Genomic DNA, 13,286 nt, shown 5'->3' on the forward strand with positions numbered 1-13,286 from the left:
AGAGAGAGGGTTAGATGACTAAAGAGAGGTGGGAGGAAAAGACTAGAACAAAAAAGATCTGATTAGCTGAAAGAAATGGGGGCTTTGATGGGATGTGTGAGAGAACAAAAAATCTCTGTTATGCTATAATATACTGTATGTACTATGCTATATAATAAAGATAGAGGATATAGTGGAAGCAACTTCTTGTCCTTACCCCTTGCATATTACCAAGTAGGAGAGCAGAATGGTAGTGGAGGTCCAGAAGCAGAGCTGTGCAAAATTATTTTGGCAAACAGTTTATTCACCAAAAAATGCAGTTTCTGTCAACACACAAATATTCATGAATTCATGTCACATTCACCAAATCGATTCACCTGAACTGAAAACAATCAAAATGTTTTGGAAATGTTGAAACAAAACATTTCATTTCAATCTAACTCAACATTTTCATTTTCATTTTGAGCATTTTGACAAGTGCATGCCCCAGCCATCGGTTTGTGGGATATTCTGGTGTTGGTCTTTCTGAAATCATTCCCATAAAAGCTGTCCCACATTTTATAAATAAATAGTCATTGGAGCAGGGACTTGAGTCTCCTACATCCTAGGTGAGTGCCATTCACAATGAATAGTCATTGGGCCAGGGGAAGGAGTGAGAATGACTCTGTAGTCAGGCGGTTAGGGCAGACCCCTATTCCCAAACGGTTAAAATATGTTCTTTTAAGGCCACGAGTGAAACTTGGGGGAGTGGGCACATTTTTCTGGACTACCGTCCCACATCAAAATACATTCTCTTTGGGGTGGGGGTTTAAACCAGGGGAGTGGTTCACATTTGATGGCGTTACCTTACCCATCAAAATGAGCCCTCTTTGGGACTGAGAGTGAAAGTCAGGGGTCATTTGGATAAGCTCCTACTACTCATTGCATTGCTAAGAGTGAAGATGGCACAGAGGTATGTTTTGTGGCAGGCCACATTTTGACATTGCTGTACCTCATCAATCCTGCTATCTTCAGAGAAGAGGATGGGAAACTCTACCTTCCCTCCAACCAAGATTTCTCCTTAGCAGAGGGGAACAGGAGGAAAAGCCATTTCTCCTTACCTCACGGACAGAGCCCCAGGCTAGCAGTCGGGAATTTCTCTGCATTCTGCCTGGTGTCAAATTCTGGAAGCTGCTGCCAATGACAGAAACAAATTGGCTCCCTTTGCCCCCGTCAGAGCTGTCCCTTGCATATGGAGAATAGGGGTAACTGCGCCACCCCCCAGCGTGGTCAGTCCTGGATGTGACAGGTCAGTCCCAGAAGTGACAGATTCATCATTTCCACCCTGGGCCCAGCACCCACCTCAGGACGGCCCTGGTCCCAGTCTTCATAGCAACATGAGACAGGTGCTGTAAATTACAAAGTTCATTCTTAAAATTTAACCCCCAATTTTATTTTATTTTTAAATTACTCCTATTGGGATTTAACAATCGAAGCTTTACACAATTCTCTGTAGCTTTTACAGCAGGGAGAGAAATACATTATGGAGGATAACTGAAATCCGGATTGCTACAGAGCTTCTAAACTTTTCCCTCTAAGCCTCAGTGAAGATATTATACTTTGGAAGTTGCAGTGTACAAAGGCACAGTGTGCCTGCTGAGGAAGAAATTAGTCTGACAGTCAAGATATAAATTACAACACATAGGGATGCCACCCTGGCTGGAACTGAAGTTGGTTATGCAATAGCTACTCGGTGAGGAGAGTTCAGGGCACAGCAAGCCTTAACTCTCCTTGAGTTTGTGAGGCAAAGTCTGACACAGCATGCTATTGTAACCTCGCAGTTTTTTGTTTAATTTCCTTTGCTCCTTATATCAAATATTCCACTCCCTACAGAACAATAAGATTTGTTATGCTGGGAAGCACCAACCACAATTTTTTTTTCCTCTCTGTAACTAAATAACAAAACTCACTCATTTTGTTTAGGAAGATACTGCAAAATAACTCTGAAGTCAGTGGTGTAAGTGTCCTATTCATTTGAATGGGACTTTGGATATTAAAAAATAAAAAAATAGGAAATAAAAGGTAAGTCGAACAACAATGCGCAGTGAACATGATGCCCACAATAGTCACAAAGATATGATCTGATTCAAGATGCAGCAGTGTCTTGCGGTGTCTTTTAAACACAATATATCCCTCTTTTATACAATAGAAATATTTCCATGCAATGAACAATGGGCCAAATGTTCAGCTGGTGTAAACTGGCATAGCTCCTGCTGCCATAAAGGTTTGCATATTACAGAGGTTTGAAAAACTGACTAAATCATTTTATACCTCACTTGTAATTTGGCAGAAGATCCCACTGAGCTATTTATAGGTTTTTCTCTGTGTTCCTCCTCGGGAAAGAAAGAAAGAGGGAGTGTTCTTGCAATGAAATGTCTCACTGCACCCTTTAACCCCAAAACCCAATAAATTGCCTATTGAGATCTAGCTGATAATCAAAAGCCATAGAAGACCTCCAACTGTGTTTGCAGGAAGATCAGTTCCATAGTAGAGGGAATACATGTGAATAATGCCTAGTTCAGACTATTCTTAGTAACCTATCTGAGAATATTCTTTGAGGGACAATACTTCTGAGTCAGGGCTTGATCTAATACCAGTTGAAATTAAAAGTCCTTTCACTGACTTCAGCAGGCAATGGATCAAACCCTAAAACCACAATCAAGAGTCTGATAGACAAAGTATTTGAAATATCCAGGGGTCCCTCAAAAGTTCTTTATTTGGAACATGTATCTCATGTTATTATTCTAATAAAAACTTGATTTTGTGCACCGATGCTGATTTATTGCAGATTGCCTGTCCCTTATTTTAGACTTTCTTTTTTTAAAAAAATAGTTGTTTATGCACTTCAGCTTGCTACCCAAAAATGTCAACTCTTTCATTTTGGAATTATACTTATTTAATCTCTGTTTAGCAGCTTCTCCTTGTAAAAAAAATATAAAAATCAGTCACAACAAACCTATGAGGGAGCAGTGAATTCACATATTAAATGAAAAGTTTAACCATATACAGTGTGTTATAAGTATGCCTGAACCTCGAAAGTGCTATCAGACTTGCAAACGACATTACATTTTTGTGGCTATTTATAGCCACCCAAGCCCATCATTTGCCTCTTGGAGTTTGGGATTTCTCTTTCAATTGTCAGCAGAGCTTCCTCTCTGATTTTGTTTATGTGTCTGTCTGTCAGCCCAGCGCCAGTGACTGTCTCTGCTTTGCTGCTGCTGCTCCCTCATCCTGTTTATAGGTCAGTGAAGATTGCCATTGATGCAACCTTACTGACCAGACCCTCCCACAACACTGCAGGATGTTTTAGTGACATTAACATGAGCAGCCTTTTCAGAGTTTAACATCCATCCCTCTTGCTGGTTCTCCTATTTCCTATACAAAAGTCTACTTTGGTTTCCTTGTAGGCCCAAATTTGCTGTCCCCTTTGTAAAAACACAGCTGCTACTTGCCCACCATTCCATCCAGTTCAAAAGGCACCAACACACAGCTGAATATTTTAGGAACTCTCCTATCAGCTATATCCAAAGTGCAGGGCCGTCCTTAACCATAGGCAGAACAGGCAGCCGCCTAGGGCACCACTAGGTCTGGGGGCACTGCTCTGCTGGGAGCCCGGACAGATGGGAAGCAGTGGAGCATGTAAGAGCAGGGCTGCTGGGTCCTAGAGAGAGATGAATGCAGCACAGTCTGAGGGAGGGGATTGGCTGCCGGGGTCTCTGGGAAGGGGTGAGGGAAGGAACTCACCTGTAGGGTGACCAGATGTCCCGATTTTACAGGGACAATCCCGATTTTTGGGTCTTGTTCTTATATAGGCTCCTATTCCCCCCCACCCCATCCCGATTTTTCACACTTGCTGTCTGGTCGCCCTAGGTGGGGGTAATTGGTACCTATATAAGACAAAGCCCCAAATATTGGGACTGGCCCTATACAATCAGGACATCTGGATCTGGTCACTCTATCTGGGGAGTACATCTCTTCCACGGGCTGGCAGTGATCCATCTCATCCGGGGGGAGCTGCACAGGGCAGAATGAGCTGCTGTGGCTCCATGGGTATCCTGTCCCTGAGATCAGATGCTGTGCTAACTTCACCATGGTCTGTTGGGCTGGCGGTGGTGCCCATTGGCGTGTGATTGGACCTGAGGGTTTGCTTCTGCTGTTGCCATTCTGCACCCCAAGAGGTGTATTTTGGGGTCCTGCAGTTTTCCACCTATCTCCTCCTCTACTGCAGCTGTTAGACCAGCAGGCTGGGGGGTGAGCCAAGCATGAAAGCAGTACTGCATTGCCATTTAGATTGTCATTTAACAAATTTGTTTGCCAAAAATGCTTGCTAACAATCCTGAATTCAATTTCGATTTTTTTGTAAAAAAAAATCAATATCTTAGCCAAAAACAGAAAATTAAGTTGTTGACAATTATTTGTGACAAGTTTGGTATGGGGAAGGGAGTGGGCCAGTTTTCATCAGAGAAACAAAAAATGTTGACTGACTTTCCTATAGCCTTGTTACTGCTAAATAGAGCCCTCCAACTACTGCAATTTGCTCATCTCCTTACTAGTGTATAGAGCAGGGATCGGCAACCTATGGCACACGTGCCAAAGGTAGCACGCGAGCAGATTTTTGATGGCATGCAGCGGTGGACTGAGCGGCTCAGCCCGCCACTGCTCTGGGGTGCCAGCTGCTGCCCCATTGCTACCAGGGGTCCCAGCCACCGGCCCCACTCAGCACCCACTGCTGGCCTGGGGACTCCCAAGGAACCCCAGGCTGGCAGCAGGCTGAGCAGGCTGGCGGCTGATACCCTGGCTAAGCCACTCAACCTGCTGTCGGCCTGGGGTTCCATTCACTCAGTTGGTAGTGGGCTGAGCAGGACTGAATTCAATGAAATAGGAAAACAAGAGCAACTAATGACAAAGTGCAAAAACCTAGAGCAGTAGTCCCCAACATTTTTCGTCTGGCGGTCACCAGACGAAGGACCTTGGCAGTAGACGAGCATCCACTGAAATGCTGCCAAATTTTGGTGGCATTTCAGCAGTGACACCTCTGGATGATGCTGCTTATTGGTGGCAAGTGGTATCATCCAGAGGCATCACTGCCGAAATGCTGCCGAATTTCGGTTGCATTTCGGCAGATTCTCGTCCGCCGGCTAGTACGCAGGTGCACTGGAAGGCCCCTGTGGGCACCATGGCACTCGCGGGCACCGCGTTAGGGACCCCTGACCTAACGAGCCTCCTGAAGCGCAGCGATCGTTTTGATTTAAATGGACTTGAACTGTATGAAGAATTGAGTACATTGTCATCAATGTTGCCACATGCAAAAATCAATGGACATTGTACAATTTACTTATACCAGCAAACTTGTTGACATATATCCTAATGTGTACGTTACCACTCATATTCTACTGACAATTCCTGTAACAGTAGCATCAGGAGAACGGAGTTTCTCAAAACTAAAGCTCATTAAAAACTATCTCCGCTCTACAAGGAGTCAGGAACACTTGATTTGTCTTGCTATTCTTGCAATCAAACAAGACACCACTTTGTCTTTGTCATACAATGACATTATTACTGATTTTGCAGCCAAAAAAGCCAGAAAGATTGCTTTTAATTAAAAACAAATCCTTGTTTCAATACCTCTTCATATAAATTTCCAATAAAATGTTGACAAATTAAAAGAATTATTTGCATCATTCTGTCAAATCAGAATTTTTTCTATAGTGCTACCTCTTTAGTGCTGATGGACTAGCATTACAGTGTGCTTAACTACGTTAAACTGGTTTTAATAACATGCATGTGGCAAGTTCTCCAATAGTGTAAGCTTTTGTTTACGTTGTTAAGAGCAAGACAGGCAGAGGGGCACCAGTTTAATAATCCTGCCTAGGGCACCATAAATCCTAAGGACGGCCCTGCCAAAGTGCATGAAGCCTTGTAATGAACAATACGCTTGCCAGTCACAGAACTGTAAGAAAGGGTATACTTAGGCTAAGTGGTGGCATCACATGGATGACAGTGAAGGCATATCTTGGTCCATTTTGTTCTAGTTACACAATACGTTAGTGTTTCCCAGTGACAGGCTTTTGATTTGTTCTCCCCCAGGGCAGAGTGAATTTTATCATCAAGCATGATGGGCTGGATCCTGCAAGTGCTGAACTCCCCCAGCTCACATTTACTACAATGAAAACTGAAGAGACTCACTCACAGGATCAAACTCTGCATCCCACCATTCCCACGTCCATCTCGTTCACCCGAATGTCCAGAAAAGAGCCCGATTCCCATTTGCACTAAGACCATTTTACACCACTCTGGCAGTCAAAGAGGCCTTAAACAGGATGCAAAAGAGTGGAGGTGTGTGTGGAAAGCTGGCCCCACAGAAATCATTGGGAGGTTTGCCATTGATTCCATCCAGGCTAGGTTTTCACTTTGACTCTTTCACATCCAGCTGAAGGCCCCTTCACCCTGGCAGTACAGTCTAAGCTGCCTTAGACTAAATGACAATCAGACCCAGATTTTTTTTTAAAGTGGTGAAACAAAGTAAGGAATTAGAATGATTTAGTCTCTGTCTCCTTGTATTGCTCCTGTGCCTACTGGAGGGCTACAGATTCCTAGTTCTCAATTTGGTAGTGTGAAGGGGAAGGGAAGGTGGGTCCTGGTTACAAACAACAATGAATGGAGTGTATTCCTTACACACCTGATCTACCCCAGCAGCACCCAACAAGAAAAATAGGTTAACAACATCAAAGGGGGCGAACACACACAATATGGGTGACTGTGATGGTACATCAGCTGTTGAACACAGAACTGATTGTTGAAATGGAGCCAGCAAGATACAATATCAGTTTAACACCCATCAACATTGCAAGGGTTTCGTTTGGTTTGGTTGTGGGTCTTTTCTTCCAAGCCAGCCAAGCTGGAGATTAACTGACTTGAAACCTCCAATGAACAATAAAGCCATGTATTTTTTGAAACCTGTGGAATTTGGAGTCCAGATATTGAAGAATTATCCCTTTCAGGTAACAAACCCAAGATAGCATAGAGTTGTTAGAGAACCCAGAAATTGCTGCTCTTGGATTCTTCAAAGTCTGTAGGGAACACAGAATTCCAGAACCTATGACCACCTCAGTACTATCTAACCATAATCCAGAGTTTACAGTCTCAATTTATTATGTCCAGGATGAATGCATGAATATCCCCCTTCAAAACCTAACCTATTTAAAAAAACCAACCTGCAAAGCCCACCAGCAATAATATCTATATCTTGCTCAGTATCAATTCACAGGTTTGTAACATTTGTGCCTATAATCTCTAAATCAGTAGCTCTCAACCTTTCCAGACTACTTGCCAGAAGTCAGATTTGTCTTGTGTACCCCCAAGTTTCACCTCACTTAAAAACTACTTGCTTACAAAAGCAGATATAAAAATACAAAAGTGTCCCAGCACACAATTACTGAAAAAATTCTGACTTTCTCATTTTTACCATATAATTATATTTGATGATAACAAATATGTCATCCCAATGTAGGTGAATGACAAGTAGTTCTAGTAATCTCTATTTATAAAACAAAACAAAACAAAAACCACCACATACTTCTCTCAGTGGTTCTCAAGGCACTTAACATGCATTAATTAATTTGGCTTTCCAACACTGTTAGGAGATACAGAGTGATATTTACCTAACCCCATTTTACAGATGAGGAAAACCAAAGAGTGTGAAGTTCAGTGACTTCTCCAGTGTCACACACTCAGATTCTGATCTAGAAAGCAGCATAAGCATTTGCTTAACTGTAAGTACACGAATAATCCATGTCATTAGGACTATTTGTGTGCTTGAAGTCAAGCACATGCCTATATGCTTTGTTTGATTGGAGCCTAAGTCTCAGGCAAAGCCACAGTTTTTTCCGACTCCTACCTAAGTCTTAGACATCAGAGGTGAAACCTTTGCCCTTTTGAAGTCAATTGCAAAATTTCCATTTATATCAGTAGATCCAGGATTACACCCCAGGTCTTCCTATCCCTATGCTTGTACTTTAATGACAAGGTTATCCTTCACAACACACTTATGCCCTCCCCCTATCAGAGAAAAAAGATTCATTGTAGATATCAAATTGTGCTTCTTAGGTGCCAGATGATGATTTAGAAGTATACAGGGCTGCCACATGTCTTGTTCTTTAAAAGATATTTCTGACATTTTTATTCCTATAAGTATATAGATTTCAGTGGAAAAAGTTTTTCCGAAATGCTATAAATTATGATGTCTGGTGAAACAGGAAGCAATTAGGTTCAGTGCAAGTTCAGATTCTACCCCACCTTTTTCCTCCATCATTCTGACATGTTCCAGTGCCCAGGATTTAATGCACATAAAACTGGACAATTTTACAGCACGTTATGATAGGCTATGTACACTGTGTAGGGGATGTTAAGTAAAGTTTAGGGCTCCAATGAATGTTCAATAGCAGTTATAAAAGCTGGCATATGAGTTCTCAGAACATGTTATTGTTAAACTCACATATCATCTGTCAGTCAGAAGAGGAGCTGACTTTCACTGGGAGACCAATTGCCTCCATTAGGCTTTTAATAACAAGCACAAATGAAACATGACAAATCATGCCATAAGGATGGGTGAAAATTCCATTTTCCAAGCCAGGGAGCCCACAACACAGCTGACACAACGGATATTTGGAATGAGGTCACTGTGTAGAATGGATATGAGTCTAAAAGGGTGTATGTGGGTGAGAGCATATGTGACAAACCTAGAGTCAGATGAGTTACTATGGCCACGCCTATGCTAGAAAGAGTTTGCTGGTATAGCTATCCTGGCAAACCCTCCTTCAGATGAGCTTATACCAGAGAGAGTGCTTTTGACAATATGGCTTATACTAGCTCCCTGAATGAAATCGAAGTGCTTTTGCTAGTATAACTTAGGTCTGTATACCTGCATCTGCAGTAGGGCATTTCCTGGTACTGAAAAAAACCCAAACATTTCTAAGTGATATTACTTTACCAGCAAAAATTTATAGTGTAGACCAGGCCTGTGTCAGGGAATGGAAGAGAAAGAAACGGGAGTATGTGGGCCAAGTCCTAAAACAACATGGTTATTTTATGAGTGAGTTTTAATATAGTTTTAAAAACCATTTGGGAGGATTGAGGCCAGAAAAGAGGCAGAGCATGGAATTCAAAGATAAAAACAGCATCAGACAGACTCAAAGGGGGAAGCAGATGGTCAACTGAGAAATATGAAGCATACATAGAATAATGCTTCACATAATTTGGTCAAATCTTTCTCCAACTTGGTGACCGACCTACCAAGGTTATGCTGATCTCCTTGAAAATGAATTAAATTATTTTTTTGTTCTTGCATAATGAGCTGCAAGACAGTGGATGCTGTCTGTTACTTAAAGCAATGAAAACAGAGGTAGGAGAATTCAGTTCTGTTCCGGTCTCTACCACTGACCCACCATAAAAATCTTGGAGGTTTTTTGTTTTGTTTTGTTTAAAAACAAACACAAACTTCTCTTGCCTTCAGGTTCCTCATCTGTAAAATGGGGATAATGATATTTCCCTATCTCAAAGGATCTGGTGAAAATAAATTAGTTATTGTTTGCAAAGAATAATGAAAAGTGCTATGTAAATGCTAAGTATAATAATTCCCAGCTAAGAGGCACTATATAAATGCAAAAAGTCTTGACTTCTTTGGTTTTAATTTTCATTTAAGGTAGACAATAGTGTGCAAAAAAAATCTGCAAATATTTATTTGAATTTTTGACCATACTCACATTACTTGTGTCCTGTTTTTGTAAACCTTGAAGTAATCAAATGCTACTGACAAGAATTTTCACAAAAAGCAAATTTAAAATTCACAGAAACCAAAGTTCTTACTAGAAATGGTGGTTCACTCATCCAATCAGGAAACAGAAATAACATCAAGTGACTTATCTGACCAATCATAATTAAGCCACACAGATTGTTTTCAGTATTGCATATCAATCAATACGGCATACATATTTTAAAGATTTATTCCCAGGTCACTGACGAATTAACCTGCTATTGGGCAAGTCATATTACCTCTCTGATCCTTTGTTTTCCCTCTCACTCTTTGTCTGTCTTGCCTAGTGGGACTGCAAGTTCCTTGGAGCAGGGACCCCTTTCTATTGTGTGTTTAACAGTGCTTAGCCTGCTGGGGTCCTGATCTCAGTTGGGACCCTTAAGCACTACTGTATAATTAAAATATAATAAATACATTTGGAAAAGTATGATCTGTGAACAGGAAAAGGTGCTAAATTAATCTAGTTAGTGATTAGGTGGTTGCAAATTATTCTCCAAGCTCTACTTCAGAATCAGCAAAACTCATGACTTGTACTTTTACTACAGTTGTCCATTACCTAAATTGAAATGACCTTGCAGAAAAGCATAACTGAGTGGCTGCAACTGAGTGTACCCTATCCAACTGCAACATTTTGAAGGAGTGTATAAAGGCCAGTGACTGCCACCCTCTTTTTAATAAGAATTTCCATGAGGGAGGCCAAAATTTTTATATTAATATTATATATCCCTCATGGAAATATTTGTGTGTGTGTGTATAGATAGATTTTAAATGGGTTGTGGGGAAATTATATTAAATTTTGTATGCAACAAACTTTCAAATAGATGATTACATAATTAGCATATAAGAAATATGCTATATTTCGATCTTCTAAAGTTTTGATTGGCATCATTTTCTTCAGTTTGTCACTGTAATTAGAGAGAGGGTCAAGGTACAAAATTCACATCTGGATTGAGATTTTCCAAACACTGGCAGAGTCCAGGTTTGAGATCCAGAGTTTTGCTTTGGGACCATCTTATTTTCATACCTCTCAGTCTGACAGAAATCTTGCTGAGACTTGAGAAGGAGAAGGATCCATTGCTTAGAGCACTAGCCTGGGACTTGGGAGACCCATGTTCAATTTATTACTCTACCACAGACTTCTTGTGAGACTTTGTGTGAATCAATTAGTCTCTCTGTGCCTCAGTTCCCCCTCTCTAAAATGGGACTAATAGAGGTATTGTGAAGATAAAGATTATAAGGTGCTCAGTGTGCCGTATCAGATTAGTGACTAGCTGCATCACCCCTGCCCTGTAACTTGGGCTGCCTTTTAAATACTTTCCTGTTATAGCCTCCAGCTGGACTGCTCACAAACAGCCACCCGCATACAAGTCACTCCCAGTTATGTTTCTGTGTGCATTGTAGCCAGCCACCTTGGCTCTTACCAGCCTTGGTTATACTGCACAGTGACCCCAACACATCCCAAGTCTTAGATTTCCCCCCAGAAATGTATGTCCTGTGCTGCCCAGTCCTCTCCTGGACAGTACAAGTTTATATAACATCTGTTATTTATTTAATAGAAATAATATGCACATCACTTGCCACCTCAAATGGAGTGTCCCAGACACTTCAGTGTAAACACACTGGATTAGATAAACAATAAAACAAGTTTATTCACTACAAGGAGAGATTTTAAGTGAATACAAGTAATGAGGCATAAAAGACAAAAATGGTTACAAGAAAAATAAAGATAAAAGACAACTGGTGCCTAATTTAACAAACTGTGTTAAATTCAAAGCAAAGTTTTCTCACCACATGCTCTCAGCAGTTCTACTGACCAAACTTCTTAGGTCAGAACCCCTTCTCCCAGAATCCAAATGCTTCCTTTGCTGTTTCAGGGGCTGTGTATACATTGGGCAATGACGGCAAGGGTGTCTTTGGGGTGTTTGTCCTTCCTTTTTTATAGTTTGTCCCCCTCTTGAACAACACTGCCAGCTGGGTACCAGGAGACAAAAAGTCTAGGGACAGGATGTTCTTTGCTGCTTTCCCCCCTTCACCTATTTGAGCTTCCTTTGTTTCCCTTCCTGCTTGATGACTGTGTTTGCTATTTAAATGGAGATTAAGCAGAGCATACATTCTTTTGTTTAGGACAGATATGTTTGCCAACCTGTGCTCGAAACATGTGTTAATAGCACCAGACAGTGGAATCTTATAACTTCACATACAATGTTGCCACACATTTTATCAGGATGATACTGACCAGCAAGTTTTGGGTTTTCAAATGATACTTTACAAGGCACACTTTATACAAAGATTATTACATAGTGTATAGGGTGTGTACACAGGGGTACATTCCATCACATTCAGTTACTATGGTAATGGGAAAGAGAGAAATTGTGCTTCCCTGTCCTGGCTGGAGAAGATTGGCAATTTTTATGGAGGTTTTGGTGATAAATCTCTCCCAGCCCAAAACTGACATTGGAGGAGAAGGGAACATTTAGCATACACAGTGTAAGGCCCTCACCTTGCAAAGACTTATGCATGCACTTACATTAAGAATGTGCTTAAGTCTTTGCAGGATGAGGGCCCAAGATTTTATAGGTATGTCCGGTGGTGGATTAGCCACTGGGCCGATGGGGCCCTTGCGCAGAGGCCCAAGCCAACTGGGGGGCCTCCACACTCTGCCCGACGCTCCTTCCAGGGAGCAGGTTAGGGTGTGGGGGCTTGTCCCGCTCCACTCACCTGGTGCTCCTGCTGGGGAGCGGGGCAAGCCCTCGCAACCCAGCCCCACTCCCTGACAAAAGTGCTGGGAGGGTAGCGGGAGGACGAACTGCAGGCAGAAGGTGTGGGAAGGGTCCCCCACTTGCTCTGGCCCAGAGCCTCACAAGCCCCTAATCTGCCTCTGGGTATGTCTACATTGTAATTAGTTCTGGCCTGTGCTAGCTGATTTGGGCTCGTGGGGCTCTGGCTAAGGGGCTGTTTAACTTCAGTGTAGATTTCCAGGCTTGGGCTCACAGAGTCCTAGAATCCAGGCTCCAGCCCAAGCCCAGAAGTCCATACTGCAGTTAAACATCCCCTTAGCCTGAACCCAGGCAGGACCTTAATGTAAAAAGTAAGCATAGAAAAAAAAAAAAAACCTTCTAGGAGGACATAATTACTGTACATTATTAAGGGGAAGTAAAGGACATGTGCACATTTGTTTTTGAAGTTCACCTTTAATGACTGTTTTAAATTTCCCACTACCTTTTCGGATCCCAAGTCACTTATGATCTTTTTAATGCTGAGTTATTTTTTAACTGCATGGGAGGAATTATTTGTCTGGTTGGTTTGTGTTTCTTTGAATTGGTAGCATGGAATGTACTAGGACATAAAGCCAAAATATATTCTTAACACTTTGTTGATATGCTTTAGGCTGTGGCTGTCAAACATTCTAATCATCATACAGGTATCTATCTGATGAAGAGACACACCCATCCATGCA

This window comes from Chelonoidis abingdonii, chromosome 3 (assembly GCF_003597395.2).
Source record: "Chelonoidis abingdonii isolate Lonesome George chromosome 3, CheloAbing_2.0, whole genome shotgun sequence".
NCBI classification, from domain to species: Eukaryota; Metazoa; Chordata; order Testudines; family Testudinidae; genus Chelonoidis; species Chelonoidis abingdonii.